General features: G+C 44.1%; 1 long non-coding RNA gene across 1 annotated transcript; it reads left to right on the top strand.

Moving 5' to 3' along the window:
* Positions 1–1,066: 1,066 nt before the first annotated feature.
* On the top strand, positions 1,067–23,946 carry LOC125443128. Its single transcript, XR_007246074.1, has 3 exons — positions 1,067–1,078; positions 17,715–17,806; positions 23,587–23,946. It is a non-coding gene; the product is annotated as an uncharacterized LOC125443128 (long non-coding RNA).
* Positions 23,947–24,346: the final 400 nt, after the last annotated feature.

The raw sequence follows: 24,346 nt of genomic DNA, 5'->3' as shown, positions 1-24,346 counted from the left end.
CAGAGTTGCCATCATTCTGGGCTTTTTCCTTCCAGCAAGAGCAAGGCACAAGGGTAGGGACTTGTTTTGCAAAGATTCAAAGCTTCTTGATGCCACTTCCTGTTTGTACCCAGAAATGGAATCTAGGAACAGTCTAGGAATTTGTGCATGCATGTGTGTATGCGCACACACATACAAGCACATATAAACAAACCACAGGGATGAGCAAATTCCTAGACCATTATGGAATCATTGCTGGGTACAAACTGGAAGTTACATCATACACATCCTGCCCCCACCCCAGTTGCCAATCTTACTCCTACATTGCCATCCATTCACCAGTACCATCTTCTTCCCTAGAATAGCCCCCTTATACTGCTGCAAACTCTGTTTCTCAACAGGTCTCAAGATGTCTCTTGGAGAGATGCCAAGATCAACCAGCCACAAATAACCTGCTCCTGTACTTAGATATTGCTTTTTAGTGACTGTTTCCCCACAGCCAAAACAAGGCTTTTCTTATTTTATTAAAAATTGTTGACATTTTAGTTCACTCCTGAGCAATAAATCAAAATCCAACAACACCCACAATATGTTTTTTTAAAAAAATAACTGTTATTTGATATATTTTCCCCTTCACATATGAAACCCTGCCTCCATAATGAGGTATTAGAAGACAGGGTGGCAGGAATATAAAGCAACCCCAAAATCAAGATTGTCAAAACCTTTGTGTACACACTATAATGAAATGAAAAAATAAGTTTGATCAAAATTTCCTTTTCTTCTCCTTTACTAGAACCAAGCTGTGTCCCCACATTTGTATATTTTGTTAATGTATCCTTTGTAGATACCTCATCATTATTATTATTATTATTATTATTATTTATTATATTTCTAAACCGCCCTCCCCCGAAGGGCTCAGGGCGGTGAACAAACAAATAGATAGAGCACAATAAAATCAATAGTCATTAAATAACGGCTCTATATACTTAAAACCACCCCATTAAAATGCAGCGTTCTAACATCAGATATATCGATGGTGTCCTATTAAACATCCCTTAACGGAAGAGGGGGAAGAGAAGAGGAGAAGAGAGACAGCAGGGTCCACAGATGTTAAAAAAGGGGGGGGTATCAGCGGCTGGGCTCCCCAAAAGCCCGGTGGAACAACTCTGTCTTGCAGGCCCTGCGGAAATCATTAAGGTCCCGCAGGGCCCGCATAGCTGGAGGTAGAGTGTTCCACCAGGCAGGGGCCAGAGCTGTAAAGGCTCTGGCCCGGGTGGAGGCCAGCCGCGTCATTGAGGGGCCAGGGATCACCAGTAGATTGGCCTCTGCTGAACGGTTTGGGACATATGGGACAAGACGGTTGTATGCATAAATGTTGTATGCATAAATAACCTGAATGTTCCTATATAAAATAAGTGTAATTTCCTAGCTTCAGTGAGAAAGGCTAGATAGATGTGTAAAAATGTGAGAGAACTCTACGGGATCCCCCATGTATGATTAACTTCCTATCACTCATGGACCCCAAACCACACTCATATACGGGGGGATTTGGAACACGTGAATATCTGAAGTCCATAAGAATCCTGCTGACCTTTTTGAATCATCCAGCTTTTTGCTACTTGTCCTCTGGTGGGTGGCTAATGTTCTATTCTGATGAGACACATCAAGATACATTAAAATAAGATCTCATTCTTTGGGAGTACTAGCTGGCTAGGTTGTTTATTACCTTGGTTAGAATCATAGAGTTGGAAGACACCACAAAGGCCATCAAGTCCAACCCCTAGCCATGCAGGAATACACAATTACTCCTGACAGATGACTATCCATTCAGTTTAAAAACCTCCAAAGAAGGAGACTCCACCATATTCCAAGGCAGTGTATTCCACTGTCAAACAGCCCGTACAGTTTGGAAGTTCTTCCTAATGCTTAGGTGGAATCTTTTTTCCTGTATCATCTTCTGGAGGGGTGGGAACAGCTGAATTGCTTGTAATTCAATGCATGGGTTTTTCCTCCCTGGAAATTCAATGTTCCACTGACTAATCTCACACTGTCTTCCAGTAAGGATATATTAGAAAATACCATTCCAAATAAAATCAATAACAAATCCAAGCAATAAGATCAACAGCAATTCATCCAGTCCAAATATAGGAACACCTGGTTGCCCAGAAAGGACTTTGCATATTTTCTGAGTGGGACAGGTGATAAGGATGGCAAGGAGATACACAGTGTCAGCACCACAACTAATAATGCTGTGGATTTTATAATGTCATGCTGAACTTCAGATAGCAAACAAACCTGAAGGTACAAATAGAAACTGATAAGAATGTTCTGTACCTACTGGATACACAGTCACAGGATATGCTTCACAATAGTGCATTATTACTCAAATATCTTCTATATGCAGTAACATATATAATGCCTAATGATCTGCACATTCATTTTCTTACTGTATACCATAAATATCAAAGACCAATTTCCCCCAAAGGATTGTCATGACATTAGGCAGATATTAAAACAATTGTACAGCATAACCAGAGCACCCTGGAGGCAAGAGATTTATTTGCTGACAATTGATGCATCCTCAACATGTGTATGCAACTTTTCTTCTGAAGTGTTAATCTCAGTAAACTTGTCTTTATTTTCCCACCTTGCCTGCCACACAAATATTTATCAGTATCAATCTCTTTCAGCATGTGACAACTAGATTAATTCTGTTTAATTTATGGAGTTAATTTGTTTTTGTTTTTTCTTCCAGAAGACAACCTAGAAAGGAAAGTCAAAAACTGATGGCTTAAAGAACTCCAAGCATCCAAAACAGTTGGAATTGTCCAGAGGGCACTGCTGGAAAGAGCAGGAATGGGTTATTCATATTACTCAGGTTGCATGTAAATGGGCTCAGTTCAAGTTTTCTTGCAAATCCAGAAAACCTTACTATCCCTACACTTCTTGACGGAAAAGTGCATTTTCTCAACAAATTTCCCAGTTGCAACCCCTTTCCTATGCAAGTGAAAGGAATGAGGGGAATGAAAGAACAGGGTTAAAAATTGGTGCTGTGGGCCCATCCCATAATAATATTTGAGCTGAAAACCTGTCAGGATTGGCATTTTCTTGCTATAAGGAATACCACATATCTTACTAATTTTGTGTGTGTGTGTGTGTGTGTGTATGTGTGTGTGTGTGTGTGTGTGTGTGTGAAGTGCTGTCAAGTCACAGCCAATTTATAGACAACACATTAAGATTTTCAAAACCAAAGTTGAGAGGTGATTTGCCATTGCCTTCCTCTGCATAGTGACCCTGATATTCCCCCGCTGCTCCACATGAAGCCTGGTGGGTGATCTTGGGCTAGTCACAGTTCTCTCAGAAGTATTCTCTCTTTCCATATGTCCCCATGCACCAGCTATGGTATTCGAGCCACCCACCCACAAGCCACCACCCACAAGCCACCCACCCATCACCAACTGGCATCAACTACAGTTTAGGCTTTTTCCATTGCAGCTCCGACTCTAAGGAATGGATTCTCATTAGAGCTGAAAAAGCCTCTTTGTTGGAGATCTTGAGGAGGCAGCGATAAGTCTTGCTTCTGAGAGTTTTGACAGGGTATGAATAGCACAGCACAATAGAAATTACACTGAAGAAGGCTCACAGTAATTGCTGTCTACTTTCAGATGGAGTCTTTGTTATAAGTATAATACGTGTCCAAATCCATAAACAATACAACAGTACCACAAGGTATCTGAAATACAGACCCTAATAATACTGATAGAAATCCTGTGTGATTCAAAGCAAAGATCCTGTGTAATACGATGAAAGTCCACTAAGCTAACTAGAACCCAGACATATACCAGTCTCGTACAAGTTTCAAGGCTAGCAGAACATAAACTCCATATGTCTGAGCTTCCAAAATATACAATTGTTTGTATGCACAGTGATGATTTGAAACTGTCAGGGACTGCAGTCTGCTCTTAAAACTCTGGTTGCTGCAAAATATTTATAAAAAAGGGTATGAATATCAGGCATCTTGTGTGTGTGTTAAGCACCATCAAGTCACTTCTAACTTATGGCAACATTTAAAAGGGGTTTTTTTTCTTTTATCTGCTTTGCAATTTGCAATTTTGCAGATTTTGATTATGGCCCCAAAGCCACCTTGAACCAAAAGGGAAGGCAGAGTAAGAGTATTTGAATGTATAAATAAATAAATGAAGTCACACCACAATTTTTTACTTTAGTAAATGGTAGGGGGGAAAGGAGAAAAAGACACAGAGCTATCACTTTTTAAACCTTATTTGTGGTCTCCTTTCCTGAAAACTGATTTGAAGTTATTTTTATGCTGTTTTGTGTCTAGACTTGGTTATGCTTGTTTTTAATGGTTATTAGTGATCATTTTTATACTGATTTTTTTTCCAATTTGATTGTATTGTTTTTCTCTGCCAGCAGAACATCTAACTCCATTTGGGACAGTAGAAAGCACCATGAGGATGAACCTGGCTTTCTTATTTCAGGTATCCTGGAAGTTTAATATTTCAACTAGTATAGTGGTAGTAATTTATTAGATGTTGTAACTGCAGACTCAACACCACTAAAATGCAGCAAAATGCAAAAATTAACACAAAATGTAAAAAAAAAACACCCTGTACCTTACAGCAAATATCACAACCACATCGATTTTGAAAGTTTGGAACACATGCACCTCTTTTTAATTTGATCAATAGGAGCATGAAAGAGGCAACACTATATGGTACAGAGAAATTTACATCTGCCAATAAGAGTCTGATGAATTCCTCATCTGTTCTAAGGGAGCGAAGAACAGCCTGACTCAGCCTAAATCGAACAGTATTGTATATTGAACAATGAAAAAAAAAATAGATAGTGGACTAAATTCACAATGTGGCTGGTTGTGCGGGAGCATGGTTGTAAAGCCAAAGGGATTTCATTATGTCTGCCCTGTAAATCGATCAATGGCATCGTTTGAAAGTGGGCATTTGTGAAAGCTCTCCTCAATGGGCTTTCAGAAAGATCTTTATTTGTTGTAGGAACATGGGCTACTCTTCCTCTAAATATTTAGCGAAAAGTGTCTCTCCAAGAATACAGTTGGTAAATTTGGGGATAAAGAGCATTTGAAAACAGTCTTTTTCATTTTTTTTCCCTTGCAAGCACTGATGATGAACACCGACCCAAACATGTATTTTTTTCCCCAGAGCCAATTTATCTGATCTGAATAGAAAATGTCATCCTACCTTGCCTGCGCTAGTATAAGAAAGCAGACTGACAAGAAAGCAGGGTGGTGGCGGTGGCAGCGGGGGGCGGGGGGGGGGCAGTCCTGCCACATCTCAAATTCAATACAGATACATTATACATCAATTGTGCAAACAAGATAACAATGGCAATCTGTGTCAAACCCATTTGCAAATGTGGGGGTTTCACTTTGTTTGAGGCAATTGTCTTTTCCACTCCATTTTATTAGATCATGCAAATGAAATAAATGTCTTTCTTTACCTTCACGGAAGGAAGAGAGGCAAACAAACACGGTCTTTCATTTCAATGCATTTTTTTTTATTGTTGAGCTGCTTGGCTTTATACAGCCACTATCTATTCAGTTTGGGATAACAATCCAATAGTAACAAGCAGATGGTGGGGAATATCTTTGCGCCAGCTTTAAGAGCTCTGGTCTGAGCTTTTGTTCCTCTTCAGCTGCAGATATTTAGCCTGTGCGTGGCTAGAACTGGGAACTCTTGACAGAAGCGGAAGGGCAAGAGCCCAAGGGCTCTCTGCTCACAAAGTTCTCTTTAGGCCTTGTAGCATGACAGTGGATCCAAGATCAGCCCAGGAGTTAGAGTATTGTCTTGCCTGTTTCTTCCGTGTATAAATTTAAACTATATTTCAGTAGCATATAAGCTGCGCTGAGTCCCCCTTAGGAAGAAAAGCAGGGTAGAAATAATAAAAGTATGGAGCCTGGCACACAGTTTTCGAAGACAAGGGATGAGTGGTCCATTGTGAAACACTTTTAGTCTCCTATTAGAATATATTACCTTGTAATAAGACAGGATTATGCCGCTGCATTGGAAAGAAACATGGTGACTATAAGAGAAAGACATTTATCATGCTGCTCTCTTTCAGGTTTATCATTCTATGCACAAAAGCAATTCATAAAATAATTTGATTCTACATGTAAATCAGTCATGCTATTATTACTACCAAGAAACATAAAAGTCTTTCATATCTCCAGGAGAAAAAAAAATGCTGTTCAAAGAGAGTTGCAGTCACAGAAAGCAAGTTGTTCAAGCAGTAACAAATTGGGAGTTCAAAGGCATCTGAACTGGTGTGAACATTGTTGGAACAATTAACAGAGTATATTTGACATATATTCTCATGTATACAATTGTGATTCAAGCAGACAACTGTGCCACCTTGGAGCAACTGGCAGGGGATAATAGACAAGTCAAGAAAGGAAATTAGGCCCAAGGCAATGAAATGTTCATGTTTAAGGCCCTCTTACCCTTCATTGATTTAATACCAGCTTTACCTCCAACCCAGTGGATTTAGACCAAAATATCTATCCCAATTGCCATTTTTAGATCTGAGTGCTGCAGAGATGTCATGTCAATTGTGTATGGTAGATGACAATCATCTTCTAGTATGCCACACAGAGTTAAGCTGTATATACTAGGATTGAGAGAATACTCCTTATTTTGTTTTTTTAAAATATATGTTAATATTTTTATTAGCGGTTGCAGTTTTTTTATTTATACTTTTGAATGTGTGTTTGCACAAGTTTTACAGTTTTTATATGCATATTATATATCATTTCTCTGCATCAAAAGAATAGCTTGGCCCCACAAGGAAGAACTAGGGAGACAAATTTCTAAGGTGTTTGGTGACCTTGAGAGAACATGGAGAAGGACAAGTAATAAGCATCATCATAGTACAGTGTTTGGATGGTGACAGGGGACCCACTGGATCCAGTCAGTGATCTATCCAGCTTGCCTGTTTTATATAGTGGTCAACCACAGTGGAAAAAAGGCCAAGGCTTTCCCAGATGGCGCCTCCTAAAACTCATGTTCATTGGATTAATGCCTGTGGTTCTCTTTAGTCATCATTATATCCCTTTGGATGGACCACTCTTCTATGAATCACTCCAATCCTGCCAGGAGTTGATGGCCAGCCCTGATTCAACCCTCCTCTGGCAGCCTAGCTGAGGGGTTGCCTATCTAATGGCTGGGACCTTGCCTAACCAATGTCAAAAGGACCAAGAGAGAGGTGACAGGTACCCAGGCATAGCACTATGACCCAGTCGAATGGAAGACTGGGAGCCAAGCAGTGGAGAGGGGTGTGGCCAGCAGACAAAGCAGAGCCCAAAGTTGGGAAAGGCCAGGATGGGAGAGGGTTACAGGCAGCCCTGAGCAGCAAGGGCAGGGAGGCAGGCAACAGTGGCAAGAGGTAGAAGAGACTTCCCTTTCCTTTTGTGGGAGAGCAGTTAGAGCCAGGTCAGGTGGGTTTGGGGCCAGAAAAGGGAAGGTAGGACACCTGGCCACAATGGTGTAGCACCCATGGGACAGGGGGTGTGATGCCCCAGGTGTAGCTGTGGCGGAGGTATGGCTGAGCCATGGAAGGGGAGTGGCAGGGGTGTTCCAGCGTGGGGCAGGCAGCACCGCAGCAGGGGCACAGGGGGAACGGCCTGGGCACAGTTTCCCTTCGCTCCTCCTGTGCCTAACCAGGAGGGGACTAAGTTTCCTGAAGGTTAGAAAGAAAGACATGGTGATCCAGTCCAGGGACGGAAGAGGACCAAGTTACCAGAACCCATTCTCCCTTCCCAATTCTGAGGCTGGAGTGAAAGTCACCCCCCCCTTTCATCTGGGGAAACCATCGAAAGTGGAGAGCCTGCCGGGAGGATAGGGCAGTCTCACAAATTCTCTTTTTAAAATACCTATGGTGGTAGCCATGACTATGCCCACTGGCATTTAATTCCATAGTTTGATTCCTTATGAAGAACTTTCCTTTTCATTAGTTCTGAATATTTTGGTCATAAGTTAAGTTCAATCCTAGTAGGATAACCCAACTACAAAGAAAATATCTATCTGTGGGGCCATGGTGATTTGGGGCAATTCTGCTTTGTGCCCAGATGTGCAGAGATTCCATCTGGTAAATAACCACAGAACACATCTTGGAATTAAAATGGGCCACAGTCCTTTTTATTGAGGCAGAAGCTGGGCAAGCAAGAGGAGCACATCTGAGCAGCCAGTCAGCACTCCTGGCTGAACCCCAGCATCAACTCCAATCCATATTGGGGAGGACAGAGAAGGTACTGGGCCACCTGGGCGCCCGCCTGCTGTGCCCCCCTTCCTGCTGGGGTGTCGGGATCGATTGCAGAGGCCTCCACAGCATGCATCATGGGCCCGCCCTACCCAAGCCTCTTATGGAGCCCCCCAACCATGGGGAGGTCCAGCATGCAAACTCAGCCTCCCTATAAGCTCCTCTGCCCAAACCACCATGGCTGCGACGATATGAGCAGAAAAACCCTGCCCAAATAGGGAGGGAGGATGGGTCAGTTTGCTCCAGGCATCTGGAGCAACCGTGTGCTGCCTAATATATAGGGAGTGTGCTCCACCCCCTTTGCTAAGGAGTGGTAGCTGGTCAGTCTTGGGTGGGTCAAACATGCCAGGTCAAGTGTTGCTATTGATTTTTTTTAAATAAAAGAAATGTTTTTAAAAGCTCTTATTGTTCAAGCAGAAACAAATATTCATATTAATAATTTGAAGCTTGTTTTCCTTGAGTGAGAGGAGTTAGTGTTCCCTGTTGGCCACAACAACATTGACCACAACATCCTGGTTGAAAATCCTGAAGTGGGGTTTTTGGGCTTAAAGAATCAATGGGGTGGGGGGTAATACAAACCCCCTACTCTGATTATCCTTATAAGCTTATTATCCATATTTTAAAATTATCCTACTGATGTCAATAGAATAATACCAAAAAGAACTACTAAACCTCAATGACTGATAACCATTAAGATAATCATATACATAATTTGTGCTCAGAATGCTTCATATAAACAATGATAGTATTTCTTCAAATTGTAAGGTACACCAATATGATTGCAGATGAAGGTAGTTTGAAATGGAGAATAGATTGCTGGGTGACCTTCCGCTAGTCACAGCTCTTCAGAGCATTCTCAGCCCCACCCACCTCACAAGGTGTTTGTTGTGATGGGGAAAGGGAAAGGACATTGTAAGCCCCCTTGAGTCTCCTTTAGGAGAGAAAGGGGGATATGAATCCAAACTCCTCCTCCTCCTCCTCCTCCTCCTCCTCCTCCTCTTCCTCCTCCTTCTCTTTCTCTTTCTCTTTCTCTTTCTGTTTTTCTTTTTCTTTCTCTTCTTCTTCTTCTTCTTCTTCTTCTTCTTCTTCTTCTTCTTCTTCTTATTCTTCTTCTTCTTCTTCTTCTTATTCTTATTCTTATTCTTATTCTTATTCTTCTGGCTGCCTAGTAGCTAGGTTTGCCAACTTGCAGGTGCGACCTGGAAGGATATTTTAGAATTACAACTGAACTACAGACTATAGCACTGGTGGCGAACCTATGGCATGGGTGCCAGAGGTGGCACTCAGAGCCCTCTCTGTGGGCACATGTGCACAGAGTTCATTGTGGGGGGGAGGAGAAAATCCCCCCTCCACACACACATCTACACTGGCCTGGGCTACTGGGCACGGTGGGCACAGTGCCTGTGTTCTGGGTGGCAGCTGCCTGGGTGGGGGGGGGCAGAGGCAGAGAAGGCAGATATGCTAGAGATGTGCAGAGTGTCTGGAGGCTAGAGCAGGCTGGCCCCTGCTAGAGGGGGTGGGGTGGAGGCGCAGGAGCAGTGCAGGGCAGAGCTGCAGGGGGAGTTCAGACATGCAGGGGGTGTCTGGACATGCAAAGGTGTGTACAGACACGGAGGCGGGCCGTCTAGATACACAAGGAGGCCGTCTGGACACGCAGGGGAGCATTGGAACATGCAGGGGGTGTCCGGACCCTCCCCTGCGTGTCCGGAGGCCCCCCTGCGTATTCGGATGGCACCTGTGCATGTTCGGATGGCCCCCCTGCATATCCAGACACCTCCCTCAGTGTCCGGACTCCCCCCGGGTGTCCAGACACGTCCTTGAGTGTCTGGACACCCCCCTGCGTGTCTGGACAGCCTTGCTGCATATCTGGACGTCCCTCCTGCATTTCTGGACGCCTCCCTAAGTGTCCGGATACCCCCTGCGTGTCCGGATGCCCCCATGCTTGTCTGGACACCCCACTGCATTTCCAGACGGCCTCCCTGCATGTCCGGATGATCCCCCTGCGTGTCCGGATGCCCCCCGTGTGTCCGAACACCCACCGGCGTGTCCGGCGGCCCTCCTGTGTCTCCACCCCCCTGCGTGTCTGGACAGCCCCCTGATGCTTCCAGCTGCCCCCTTGCGTGACTGGATTCTTCCCTGCGTTTCCAGATGCCCCCCCCCCCGCGTGTCCGGACGCCCGCTGCATGTCCGGACGCCCGCTGCATGTCCGGACACTTCCCTGAGTGTCTGAATGCCCCCCCACATGTCTGGATGGCCCCTGTGCATGTTTGGACAGCCCCCCTGCATGTCCGGATGCCTACTTCAGTGTCCAGATGCCCTTGTTGGGTGTCTGGACGCTTCCCTGAGCGTCCAACACCCCCCTTGCGTTTCCGGATGCCCCCCTGCATGAACAGATGCCTCCCTGAGTGTCCGGACTCCCCCCTTGGGTGTCCAGATAGCCTCCCTGAGTGTCCGGACATCACTCCTGCATTTCCAGATGGGCTCCCTGCATGTCTGGACAATCCCCATGCATGTCCGGACGCCCCCTGCATGTCCAGACACCCACTTGCGTATCCAGACGCCCCCCTGCATGTCCAGACGGCCCCTGTGCATGTTCGGATGGTCCCTCTGAGTGTCCGGACGCTTCCCTCAGCGTCCAGACTTTCCCCCTGAGTGTCTGGACACACCCTTGCCTGTCCGGACACCCCCTGCGTGTCCGGACAGCCCCCCTGCCTGTTCGGACACCCCCTGTATGTCTGGACAGCCCCCCTGCCTGTCCAGACATCCCCCTGCATGTCCGGACGGCCCCCTGCGTGTCCGGTCACTTCCCTGTGTGTCCGGACGGCCCCTCTGCATGTCCCCAGGGGGGGAGTGCAGACTCTGAGGGAGGCGTCCAGACACACAAGGGCCATCCGAACACGCACAGGGGCCATCAGGACAGGCAGGGAAGCCACCAGACACACAAGGGGGCATCTGGACATGCAGGGGGGCCGTCCGGACACGCATGTGGGGGTCCGGACATGCAGGGACATCTGGACACACATTGGGGCGCCACACATGCAGGGGGGCCATCCGGACACGCAGGGGTGCATCCGGACACGCAAGGGGGGTGTTGAGACACTCAGGGAAATGTCCAGACACCCAAGGGGAAGTCTGGACACTCAGGGGCTGTCCGAACACACACAGGAGCCGTCCGGAAATGCAGGGGGGCATCCAGACACGCAGGGAAGCATCCAGACACGCAGAGAAGCATCCAGACACGCAGGGGGGAGTCTGGACACCCAGGGGGCGTCCGGAAATGCAAGGGGGGTGTCCGGATACAGAGGGAGGGGTCTGGATACCCAGGGGGAAGTCCGGACACTGAAGTAGACATCCGGACATGCAGGGGGGCTGGAGCAGGTTGGCTGCTGCTGCTCGAGGGGTTGAACAAACAAAACATGTGCCTTTCCAAACACTGGGGAAACGCACAGACCCAGGTTTTTTGCAGATCGCCTGGGCAGATCAAGCCTAGGGAGGAGGAACCGAGATGCATTTAGGATTTTTAAAAAAGCACATCAAGGTCTTTGCTAGAACTGCTTTTATTTTTCTGATCCTGTTACATTTTTGTGGGAAGTGCTGTGAAGTCAAGTGCTGTGAGGCCCTCAGTGTTATAATAGTGTAATTATTTCAGGGACATTATTAGCATTAAACCTAAGACCACATTTTGGGGAAGCAATGTAGATAACCCTGTTAAGCACTGTTAAAACCCACTGATTTTCATGGGAAGAACTAAAGCGTGATCCTTTACCTGGGAGTAAGCTTGGTTGCTGGCAATGGGGCTTGCTTCTGAGTTAACCCTCCTATGGTCGTGATTCACCCGTTGGAAGAGTTGCACGGTTGCTTCAAAGCAAAGCCACGGACTACCACCAAGCTTACTCCTAAGTAACATGCACCTTGGAGCTAACCATTTTTTCTAAACTAAAACCTCAGTATTCAGGTTAAATTGCCATGTTGGCACTTTGTGATAAATAAGTGGGTTTGGAGTTGCAGTTTGGGCACTCGGTCTTGAAAAGGTTCACCATCACTGGACTACAGAGATCAGTTTCCCCTGTAGAAAATGTCTGCTTTGGAGGAGGAACTCTGTAGCATTATAACCCACTGAGGTTCCTCCCCTCCTTAAATCCAGCTTCCTCCTTAGGCTTCATCCCCAAGTCTCCAGGAATTTCCCAAACCAGAGCTGGCAACCATATTAGTAGAGATCATGCTGTTTTCATTAGCTACTACACTTTCCCACCAAAATATGCAGCTCCTGTTTTTCAAAGCTGCTTCAAGTATATTAATACCACAAATTTCATGCCTCATTCTTGGCAGTTTGAGTTTCTTTCAATAAGACTCTGCCTTTTTTTACCCCCAAGCCTCCCAGTTTGCTTCCAGCTACTGTGCTGTTTGGAACTGCCTCTGTTTGGAGATAGTCTCTGCCTCCCTCCTGAGCTAGAATTAGATCAAATTAAGTGAACACAGTGAATACATTTGCCATTTTGAAAATAACTCAACAGAAATTCAGTTCTGTTTTGTGGCTTCTTTCCCAGCCAAGAAACCTGGTGGTCCAATCTGTAGATCTTTCTGTGATAGCACTGATCAATAACAAAGTACTTGATTTCTACAGTGATACTTCTTTAAAAAAAACCTTTATTCTAATCCAAGAATTGTTGCTGGTACAGTGAAAAAGACCTTTTGCTCGTGCTAAAAAAAATACTGCCCCATCATTGTTCCTACCTCAAAAAGAGAGCTCATAACAGTCTGAAGACAATTTTACCATGGATTGGCAAATGGAGGCAAGCCAGAACATTTTGCTCAGCCTAGCCTAGCATCATTCTTGGGCCATCTCAAAAGCAGCGGTATGGTCAGCTCAGGCTTGGACATAGGTCTGGGATTTCCTCATAGCTGGCCAGCAGCTCTACCCCAAAGGTTAGTATAGTGTCCTGCTCAGGTGTTCAACGTTGCTGCTCAATTTGATTAGCATATAAGACAAGTGCAGTTTGCCAGCCACATGGGCAGGGCTGATGCTGTCTCCTTGAAGAACAAAAGATGTCACTACTGTCATCCTAAGATGGAGACTCATGGGTGTCCAGCTCTCTCTCTCTCTTTCTCTCTCTCTCTCTCTCTCTCTCTCTCATTCGCTGGAAACCCAACATGTTCCAAGTTGTTGCTTGCGCCATTTGGCATTCAGGCCAAACATGCTGCTCAACTCTGCTTTAGACAACATCCTGAAATACATGTCTGTTAGAACAAAAGTAGATGATGTAAGCGATGCAGAATCTGTCGGTCTCTCCTCCTTCCAATGTCTAGGCACAAAATATGAGGCAAAATCATTAAGTTGCACATCAGCTGCCCAGCAGTTATGGGGCCATGTCACCAATGGCTTATGTTGGATATTCCAAAGAGAGGGAGGGGAGCTTGTCTGCACCAGGTTCAGGCTCTTTATCATGTCCAGATCCTGGTTCAAACAAAGCCCTTAATAAAGAATGAATAAATGTAACTAGCATCTGCTTTCAACCCAGGTGTGATTTCAAAATAATCCATGCATGTACTGAGGTGGGTGAGGACTGATTATTCTCATCTCTATCATTTTCTTGGAAAAAAAACTTCTTTGCATTCATGATACATCATTAAACATCCCATACAGTTCGGCAAAGCTCCCAACAATAGAGAGATAAACATCCAACTGCTAATATTCTGCAGTTTGTTCAGTAGAGGGCATGCTTTAGCTGTAGATGAAAATGGTTCTATGGGAGAAAATACACACATACACACGCACACATGGAAAAAAAACACCCTTTCTGGTCTAATGCGACAAAAAATGGCTAACAAGATGTTAACATTAATTTTATCACAATCATTATTTTTATCCCGCTTAAAATGGAGGGATTACAATTTCTTTAGGTGTTCTGCAGCCTCTTACTCAACTGCTGAAGCAGAGGCTACCCAGGATGGGGGTGGGGGTGGGGGCTGCAAAGAGAGATCATCCCTGCTCCTTGGATAAGGAAAACATTAATATACGGTGAGTGAACAGACCAAAACAAAACAAAAGGCTCTCTCTAAAGCTCATAGGATCAAGGAGACATCATTGGTCTGGGATTCTATGTGTAAATAGAAATCTACCTCAAAGGGAATCAGCAACATTAGCCTCCAGATTAAATATTTCGCTTGCTTTGATGTAATTTCCAAGTTATGGGTGCCTAGTTTCACACTAACAAGGCTGGCAGAATGAAAGAAAGGGAGAAAGAAAGAAGAGAGAGAGAGAGAGAGAGAGAGAGAGAGGTGGAGGGAGGGAGAAAGAGGCAGAATAACTCAAAGGAGGAACAAACAGAACCACAAAATAGGTTTTGGGAAAGAACTTAAATTGAGGGATGAAAAAAATGGAATTTATTCCTCCCACCATTCTAATACATATTCAAGATTTTTTTTAAGACTTAGAAAAGTTTGAAGTTAACTTCCCAACAGCAAGACCTCTCCAGAGATCAACTCTGGAGCAGCAGTTCACATCCAGCTGTACCACCAACTTTAGATTAGCCATAATTACCTTGCTGATGTCAACTGGAATTGCATTGCAAAGTAAACAAGAATTATGAAACCTGAAATGTAAATGTATATTTGTTTCATTTCCCCTTCCTTGTGCCTCAAGGCTCCTGTGAGATAACAATGCTTAAAAGCAGTTAGTGAATAAAATTTGAATACACACAAACCAGTTAAATTCTGACCTATATTTCTTTCTCCTACACCCATATTGCAGTTTTCACTATTGTATATATATATGTGCAAACCTTGCAAACACTCACACAATCTCGGGCACTTATATGCACAATAGGCACTCTATGCCACTATGCCTTACATGCTATAAACATGCTTCACATGTAGTCTGTGGGAAATGTGTCTATCATAGACACCCAAAACCACTGAACCAGCTGAACTGATACCCACAAGGTATGTAGGTAACACTTACGCAATTAAATTTAACTGAGGCTGCTCAATGACTCTATTTCCCCGCCAGGTTGTGGGATCCACTCTCTCCTCATTCCCGCTCCCTTTCCATTACTATGGCTGGGTGTACTTTCTCGCTCTTTGTGCTTTGGTTTCTTGAGCACTACCTTATCAGCTCATTAGGTAGTGCTGTTGTACTTATGTCAGTGGTGTGGAATGTAGGTTGCTTTGACCCTGGGGAAGACTGTCTTGTCTCTAGAACTTGTTTTTGGACTATGGGACTGGTGAGGGGCTATTCCCCTCAGGAACAGATAGTTGTGGGGCATAATGGTGGATGCTTGTCTGCTGTAGCCTTAGTTCTGCCTAGTTCCGATATAGAAGTCTAAATGGTTATTCCCCCTCCCTCCTCTCCCTTGCATGCCACCCCTCACTTCCTCCCCTCCCTCCCCTTCCCTTGCATGCCACCCCTCACTCCCTCCCTCCCTCCCTCCCCTTCCCTTCCATGCCATCCCTCCCCTCCCTCTGCTAGAGTAAGTGGGCCATGTCCAGATGCTGGGGGCCCCTCCCTCCCCTTCCTTGCATGCCACCCCTCCCTCCTTCCCTACCCTCCCTTCTCCCGTTGGAATAATGAAGATATCAACTGAACACAGAGTCTCATTATTGAACAGTCCAGGAGCACAACACTCTGTGTAAGGCTGGGTAACCTGGTCCTGACACTCTGCTGCTTAGTCCAAGGACATCCAAGTCCTCTGTGACTTTGAAAAAGCCCAGCTAGAGTGTGAGAGGGGTTAAAAAGTCAGACTGGAATCTGGGAGAATCTCTAAATCAGGGGTAGGGAACCTGCGGCTCTCCAGATGTTCAGGAACTACAATTCCCATCAGCCTCTGTCAGCATGGCCAAGTATTTGTGCTGGTGCTCGAGGCCTCCTATCAATCAGGTGGGAACCTGCGGCCTCTCAGATGTTCAGGAACTACGAATTCCCATCAGCCCTCTGCATCAGCATGGCCAGTGGCCATGCTGGTGGTGGGAGACCAATTCCTATCTGAAGCTTCAAGGATTCTCTAAATGAATAACTATTCCCCTGGCCTGAATAGTCCAGACTAGCCTGATCTCATTAGATCTCAGAATCTATTCAGGTCAGCATTTGGATGGGAGACCACCAAGGAATGCCAAGATTGCTTTGTAGAGGAAGGCAATTGCAGGCTACCACTGCCAGTTCCTTTGCCTTGAAAACCCTGCAGGGTCCCAATGAGTTGGCTGTGATTTGACAGCACTTTACACACACACACAAGTTTATGACAGCCAGAAAAGGTGCTGGTCTCCATCTCATGCTTGATTAAGTCCCACAGTGACATCAAATCAAAATGGATCATGGCTCAATACCAGCAGGCCTATGTGTGGGAAGAAAGGTGTTTCAGGAAAAATGTTCTATTTTGCTGTTTGACAAAAGCCTCTTGCACCCCACTTGTGTTTGTCACAATCCTCAGCTGGCATGATGGAAGCAGCTTAGATAAAAGTTACCAGAAATCTGGCTGGGAACTGAAGAGGAGGCAAAAAAAAATTGACTGTGTCCCTAATCTTAGGAACTGAAGCTGCAGCATTGCCCACTCAGCCCAAGAATGTTTGCTCCAAACCATTATTACCTTTTCATTATCCACGATTAAATTCTACAGAATAATCAAAGAGATCCATCCGTTATTATCATAAACTTTTGCGAGAACCAACATTGTGCTGAGGCACATTTGGGTTTAGCCCCTAAATGTACTCCCCTCTCACACACACACACACGTACGCACGCACACACAAGATTTTTTCCAGTTTGCATGTGATATGCCTACAGTATAATTGAGTTGGAAAGAACCTACATCACTAAAAAAAACTGTTTTCAACCTCAGTATTAAAGGTCCCTTTATCGATTCTTTTTGTTCTTACAGCTGCACCTTTAATGCCATTAGCTTAACTAGGTTAGCACCGATTTCCGCTATGCAAGGCTCAAAAGAAGGGGGCGAGGATAAAGCGGGGGCTTGAAATGATCCTCGGAAACAGCTCAGTAATGAGAAATGTTGCCAGGTGAGTCAATCATATTTTCCTCTGGAAAGTAGTTTAACCTCCGACTTCTATGGCTTGAAGGCAATTGTGATATGTAATCAGCCACCCCGTTTTTCTCAGACCCTTGTCCCAGACTTGCTGAATTCATTAGCAAGCAAACTAGCAGAGGGGAAACTGTCGAAAACTCATGGTGGCAATGGGGTATAAAAGTCTTTAATGGTAATAACTCACAGGGAGAATGACAATTTATGGCTTTTTACAGCACACCGTATAATTTATGGGATGTTACACATGGAGGTGGGTGCCTAATGAGAGTTGTATAAAGCCATAAATCACTAGTATTTCAGACCCCCATTAAGGTCTGTATGTTCTCTAGTAGCCCAGCCAAGCAATACGTCATGTTAGCCACACCCTTGTCATGCCTTATTTCTCAAGGCAAGATAGAGCTGGAGGCTATATTTTCTTTCAGAGAAGGGGGGACCATCACATACGCACAAAACAATCCAAAATGATTGAACAGGATGCAAACAGGGTGAGACAAATGCACTGACCTAGTGTACTTTATTATCATCTCGAGTAATGCATGAAAAACATTTCATCATATACATCATCTGGTGCAATGCGATGCTGTATTTGATGTTATAAGATAGCATGTGTGTGTGTGTGCGTGTGTGTGTGTGAGCAGCATCATCCTCTGCAGCAATAAACTGCCTTCTCCATTCATGATGAATGACCCTGACTACGGTGGGGTTTTGAGTACCACAAGTGAAGAAAGATTGAAAAGCCTGAACTATTTTACTATAGTCTTTGGGCATTTTTTATGGGGAAGTGTGCTTGTTTTTCTGTTCTCAATCAAAAATGCTTTCTCAGTGAAGGACAGAAGAAGCTTCAAATTGTGTTTCAGAACTGAAACACAGATCTCTCTAGATCTGAATATATTTATTTCCTTGTACAGTACAAGAGATTGTCAGTGGCAAACCTGAAACAGAAAAATCAGAATGCAGCTATAGTGAGAAAGCATTTCATTTCAGGTGGTTAGTAAAAAGGAAGCTCTGCATTGAGAGACAGTAAACCTCTAAACGCCAGGACAGCTGAGAGGGGGAGACAAAATTGTATGGGCCCAAGTCAACCTGAAACCGGTCATGGCACAGAATGTATTTACTCTTTTTTTAAAAAAAAAAAATGCAGTTCTTCACTGCAGTCACTAGGGATGCAAGGAAGATAGATCATAGTAAAGAGGAGTTATTCTGACTCTTCTGGCAGGGGCTTTCTGCAACATTTGTTAGAAAGCTAGGAGAAACCTTTGCCTCTCAGATCAACCCATCAGCCAAGCCAGCCCCTGGGGCAAGGTAAGCCCAGCTAGGACAACCTACCATCATTGGCCCTTCCAGTACAAATACCTGAGAATGTTTGTAAAACATTTGTAAATAGTTCATAAAACATTTGTAAATGTTTGTAAATAGTTCAAATGTTTGTAAAACATTTTCACATACACACTCCTTTACCACACTGTATGTCAGCACTCAGACACCCATTCCGAATGATTCCTGGCTGCCATTTTGTGATTTCTCCCTTTTTTCTTCCTTTTTGTTTGAGAACAGTGCTTCTATGGCCCTTTCCGCATGGGCCATAAACAGCGCCCTGGGGACAGCAAAAACGCCGCCCCCAGGGAGCTGTTCGCACGGGGGATGCAGCTGCTGCGCAGCCGCGCCACCCTTGCTCCTCCCGAGCGGCGCGAAGCCGCCATTTTCCCACCTCGCTTCCCCAGCGAGATTTTTGGAACACAGCGGCTTCCAGCTGCACCGTGCGACCGGCAGCGGCTGGAAAGCGCCATCCCTCCCACCTTTCCCCATCGACCTACCTTCTGTGCGACCATCCGGCATGTCACCGAAGCCTGGGGACACGCCCCCCTGCCCTGTGACTCCTGAGCGGTCGCGCAGGGCGGGGGGCATGTCCCCTGGCCTCGGTGATGTGCCGGACAGTCGCAGAGAAGGTAAGTTGATCGGGCAACGCCGCAGAGAGGCGCTGTCGTCCCGGTAGTTTCTGGGACCATTCGTGCAAACGATCTCAGGGGGGTTGGGTCAGCGTCATGTATGCCAACCCAACCCCCATCGTGGCCGTGCAGAAATGGCCTATGTTTCACTGGGGAGGCTGCAATCCCTCAAAACAGGTTGAATACGTCGCCTTCTTGATTGTGCAAACAAACCAGAAACATTTTATTTCATCCACCCAATTTTAAAGCTCTTACTTTCATTTTCACTGCAGCTTAGGCCCACCATTTTCTCCCACTTGTGATTCTTCATAGTACCTACCATTTTGTGAAGGTTTCCCTTGGCAGTTTCTCCTGCTTGCAGCTCATCTGCCTGCTATTTTCATGGTAAAAGCACATGAATAAAGTTAGTTTTGACTACCAGTTCAGTGCACATGTTGTTTTTCCTTTTTGTTTAATGTAGAGGGAGGTGTCTTCAAAGCTACAATAAAATGATACAAGAATCTGCAATATATGCATATTTCAAGTCATCATAGCTTCGAAGACACCAGGAAGGAGATGAGCTGCAAACAGAGGAAATGGTGCACTGCATGAATCACAGGTGGGAAAAAATGGCAGACGTGAGCTGTGGCAAAAACGGACATGAGCAGTAGTGGGGGGGGGGGGAGGCAAGAAGAAGAACTGCTTTCCCTGGCAACACTTTTATTTGTTCATGCTATGCAGACAGAAAAAGCCAAAATAGTTCTTTTAAATGCAAAAATGGCAGTGTATCTAATCTGGAGGAACCGGGTTTGATTCCCAGCTCTGCCGCCTGAGCTGTGGAGGTTTATCTGGGGAATTCAGATTAGCCAGTACACTCCCACACATGCCAGTTGGGTGACCTTGGGCTAGTCGCAGCTTCTCGGCGCTCTCTCAGCCCCCACCTACCTCACAGGGTGTTTGTTGTAAGAGGGGAAGGGCAAGGAGATTGTAAGCCCCTTTGAGTCTCCTACAGGAGAGAAAGGGGTGATATAAATTCAAACTCTTCTTCTTCTTCTTTTGTGAGGTAGGTGGGGAATTGTGACTAGCTCAAGGTCACCTAGCAGGTTTCATGGATAGGAGCAGGGAAACAAATCCAGTTCACCAGATAAGAGCATTCACACTGAGCAGTGGGAAATCAAACCTGAGTCTCCAGATTAGAGCCTGTTTGCTCTTAACCCAACACCACCCAACATGCAGCATTAATAGCTCAAAATGAGGGACAACTGAACAATTGAAAATGGGAGGGGGGAGAGAAGTTCCTTGTGAAATAGCTGCTTTAAAAAAAAAGGATCTGTGTTTTTATTTAAAGAAATACAGAATCTGCATCTGAATCATTCTATCAGGATCAAAACAGGATTCACCATGTCCAAATTACTACCATATTTCCCAAGACAAACTTTGGGAATTACATCCTTGGCATATGTTGCTAGACTGGGATGGGGATATAGATGGAAACTGGCCACAGATACAGCACAGAACAGTCTTAAGTAGCAGAATAGATTCAAGCTGCCATCTAGAGGAAGGTAGCAGAAGGTCCTGCTATATTGTTTGGGTAGAAGACCAAATATTTATACCAGGTTCAACCAATCCAGAAACTATTGTGCCAATCAGTTACAGGGAATGATGATGCATACCTTTATTCTCTGCTATGCTTGAAGAGGAGCCTTGATCACCATCCAAAGTAATTCAACACTCTAGTCTCAGGCCAGGAAAATCTGGGATCTGAAAGTCCTAAACTTCCATGCATCAGATATCTTTTCTGATGTTTCAATAAGACCAACATCTCTGAAACCTACCAAACAGCTTGGCATTCTGAGATTGCTTACTGTTCTCCTGTGTCATATCTCACACGAGGGTTTTCTCAGACTCCTTTACCCACACATTCATTATTACAAATGTTTATAAATTCTGTCTAAATAAAATTAGCAGAGCAAGCTGAGGAAAAGTGTCTAGAATGAACAAAACTTGGAATAAAAACAACAAAAAAATAACCCATTAGATTTTTTTTAAAGCTGTGAACTAATCTTGGATTTCTCCAAATAGCTTGATTTAGCCCCTAGAGCACTTCAACCTGCTCAGCAGCGATAAAAATTTGAGCTTGTGCTTCTGCCTTAAAAAACAATTATCTTCCTTATGAAATTCCACTCCATTTATTCGTGTGCAGGACTATGAGCAGAAATGGCAAAATCCAGCTTCTGGGCATCATTGTATAATATGGACAGGTTTGAGACTAATGGAGTTAGATGTTCTAAATATCTGTTGGCTTTAGGTGTCTGATATGGACCCAGTGTCCATCCACAAGTGGATAATGTGTCTGAGATTACTAATCAGGCCAGCAGAGCAATGGAAGGATTGGAAACATCAGGGCAACACTATTTTGGGAAAAGGTCACAGAAAAGGCTTTGGGGAGATTGAATTTGTGGTAACCAAAGATCCAAAACATTTAATTATCACAGTGCTTCTAGGAAAAATTCTCATAACAAATTGTGTGTACTGAAGGTAGTCAAATCATAGGTGCCAGGTTGATCAGGTGCTTAAAAATCTTATTATGGCACCTAATATTTTTAGCAATTGATTTCATAAAATTGTAGACTTGAAAGAGACCACAAGGGCCAACAATCCATCCCCCTGCCAAGTTGGAATATACAATGAAAGCACCCTTGACTGATGGCCATCCAGCCTCTGTTTAAAAACCTTCAAAGAAGAAGACTCACTCCATCATCCTCTGAGGCAGTGTATTCTGCTGTCGAACAGTTCTTACTGTCAGGAAATTCTCTAATGTTTATGTGGAATCTTTTCCTGCACCTTGAATTGGTTACTCCTTGTCTTAGTATCTGGAGCAGCAAAAAACAAGCTTGCTCTAACTTCAACGTGACATTCCTTCAGATATTTAAACATGGCTGTCATGCCAGCCCTTAACCTTTTCCTTTCCAGACTAGCACCCTAAGCAGCTCCACATAGGGCATGGAATCCAGATCTTTTACCATTTTGGTCATCCTCCTCTGGACCTGTTCCAACTTTTCAATATCCTTCTTGAATTCTGGTCCCCAAAACTGTACACAGAATTCCAGGTGAGGTCTAACCAATGCAGAATGGAGTGGTACTATTACATCCCACAATCTATATTCCTATTGATGCAGTCCAGAATTGCATTAGCTTTCTTGGCTGCTGCATCACACTGTTGACTCATGTTCAGTTTGTGGTCTACTAAAACTCCCAGGTCCTTTTTTCATGTACTGTTGTCAAGCCAGGTGTCACCTGTCTTATAGCTATGCATTAAGTGTAGTATCTAACTTTTATCTCCATTGAAATTCATTTAGTTAGTTTCACTGTAATGTCTCTCAGCAGTTATCAGTGAAAGTTTAAAGCTTAGTTGCATCAGTATGTTTTTTGGTATGACAAAAAATATAAGTACATGAAATTCTTATCACTGCCTTTATTACATTTATTCATAAGCTTAACTTTGTATCGTTCTGTGGCAGTAGATGAATTAGTTTCTTATTCAGTTGGTTTCTGTGTCAGCTCCAATATTGAATTAAATGGAAGATTGTTTTTTAAAGTAATGATAGAATTATGAAAAACTGAGGAAAAGTTAGGCTAGGGTTAAAGATTAGCTTTTTGTTTTGATTACGGTCAAGGCTTCAGCTGTATTTGTTTGTATAAACAATTTTATCACAGCATTAATAAAATTGCAAGAAACTATGGAGAGATTATGATTACAACCTATTTGGGGTAAATGTGGTCATCAAAAACAATTCTCTGAATGATGAAAAATGAATCTGACTCCTACATTTTTGCGTGGGCTCCTAGAATAAAAGACAATAGGTCGTGGCCTGATTCAGGAAGTGATATATGCTAACAGGAATTCATCATAATGAATTCACTGTATTCTATCTATGTTTACTTCCAAACAGTTCAGAGTGCTACTTTTTAAGCCTATGAAGCCCCAAAAGGGGTCTTAGATCAGAATGTCTGAAGGAATACCTCTTCCTATATTAAGATGTCTTGCTAGAACAAGTACAGTTGCACCCACATAGAGGCTAGGACTGAGCCCTGTTTATGGAACAATCCTGAGAGAAATCCACTGGACACCTTCTCTGTTGTCATTTTTTAGGTCAGGCAATGTCTGTCCAGCATCTTGGTTCTGTCTTATTCTTACCTACCCATGACAACCTGGCTGTCATACTGTTCCTGGCCATCTATTAAGTTCCAGAGCTTGAAAAAAAAAGATGGACCTCTATGCAGAAAAAATAAAGAAGAACTTATTTCTTACGTTTAATGAAATATGTTTCCTTTTTCAGGCATCTATCCATCTTCCAAACGTTGGCACCCAGTTTCAACAGGAGGTAATTAGTGGTTCTCCTTTTAACAATCTGAGAAAAAGAGATATACAATGCATGCTTGCAAGGTATACTGGGGTTTCCTATTTCCTTGTCAAACCACTGAGAAACAAGGGTACACCTTGGTATATTTAAAGTGAGGCTCCCTGACACAAGAAAAAATCAAGATAAACCTGGCATCGTATCCTATTTCTGGGAGCTCTGGAATTCTCTTCAAAAGCTCAAATTCTCAATGACATCATGATAGTATGAACAAGAAGACTTGTATCCCAGAACTTGTAAATCCTGCAATTTCAGCAAATAAAACATTAAAACAATCAAGACTGGGTTGCTGGAAATTTTCATTGATTTATTTAGATAGTTGTACCTTACCCTAATTGGACCCAAATCAACTAATAACACCATTCTCCCTTACTCTGTTTTATCCAACTACAACCCTGTGGACTGAGTTAAGTGGCGAGTGTGTAACTTGCACAGATCACCCAACAAGGATTCACATCAGAGTAGGGATTTCTTCCCGATCCTAGTCCAATAACCACTTCCTGATACTAACCTTCCAAATAACAGTTATTGTTCTCTGAACGTTGAGAACCTTACCCAATTACATTGGTAAGTTTGCTCTTTAAAATTACAAGCATTTAGTTTTGCACCTCAACAGCAGGCAGCATTCAGCATGGTAGTAGCTGTTCTTGGTATATGCCAACAGTTTATGGGCTAGTTA

This window comes from Sphaerodactylus townsendi, linkage group LG13 (genome assembly GCF_021028975.2).
Source record: "Sphaerodactylus townsendi isolate TG3544 linkage group LG13, MPM_Stown_v2.3, whole genome shotgun sequence".
Lineage (NCBI taxonomy): Eukaryota > Metazoa > Chordata > Lepidosauria > Squamata > Sphaerodactylidae > Sphaerodactylus > Sphaerodactylus townsendi.
Note: the sequence above shows the minus strand (reverse complement) of the source record. Positions and strands in the feature narration are given on the sequence as shown.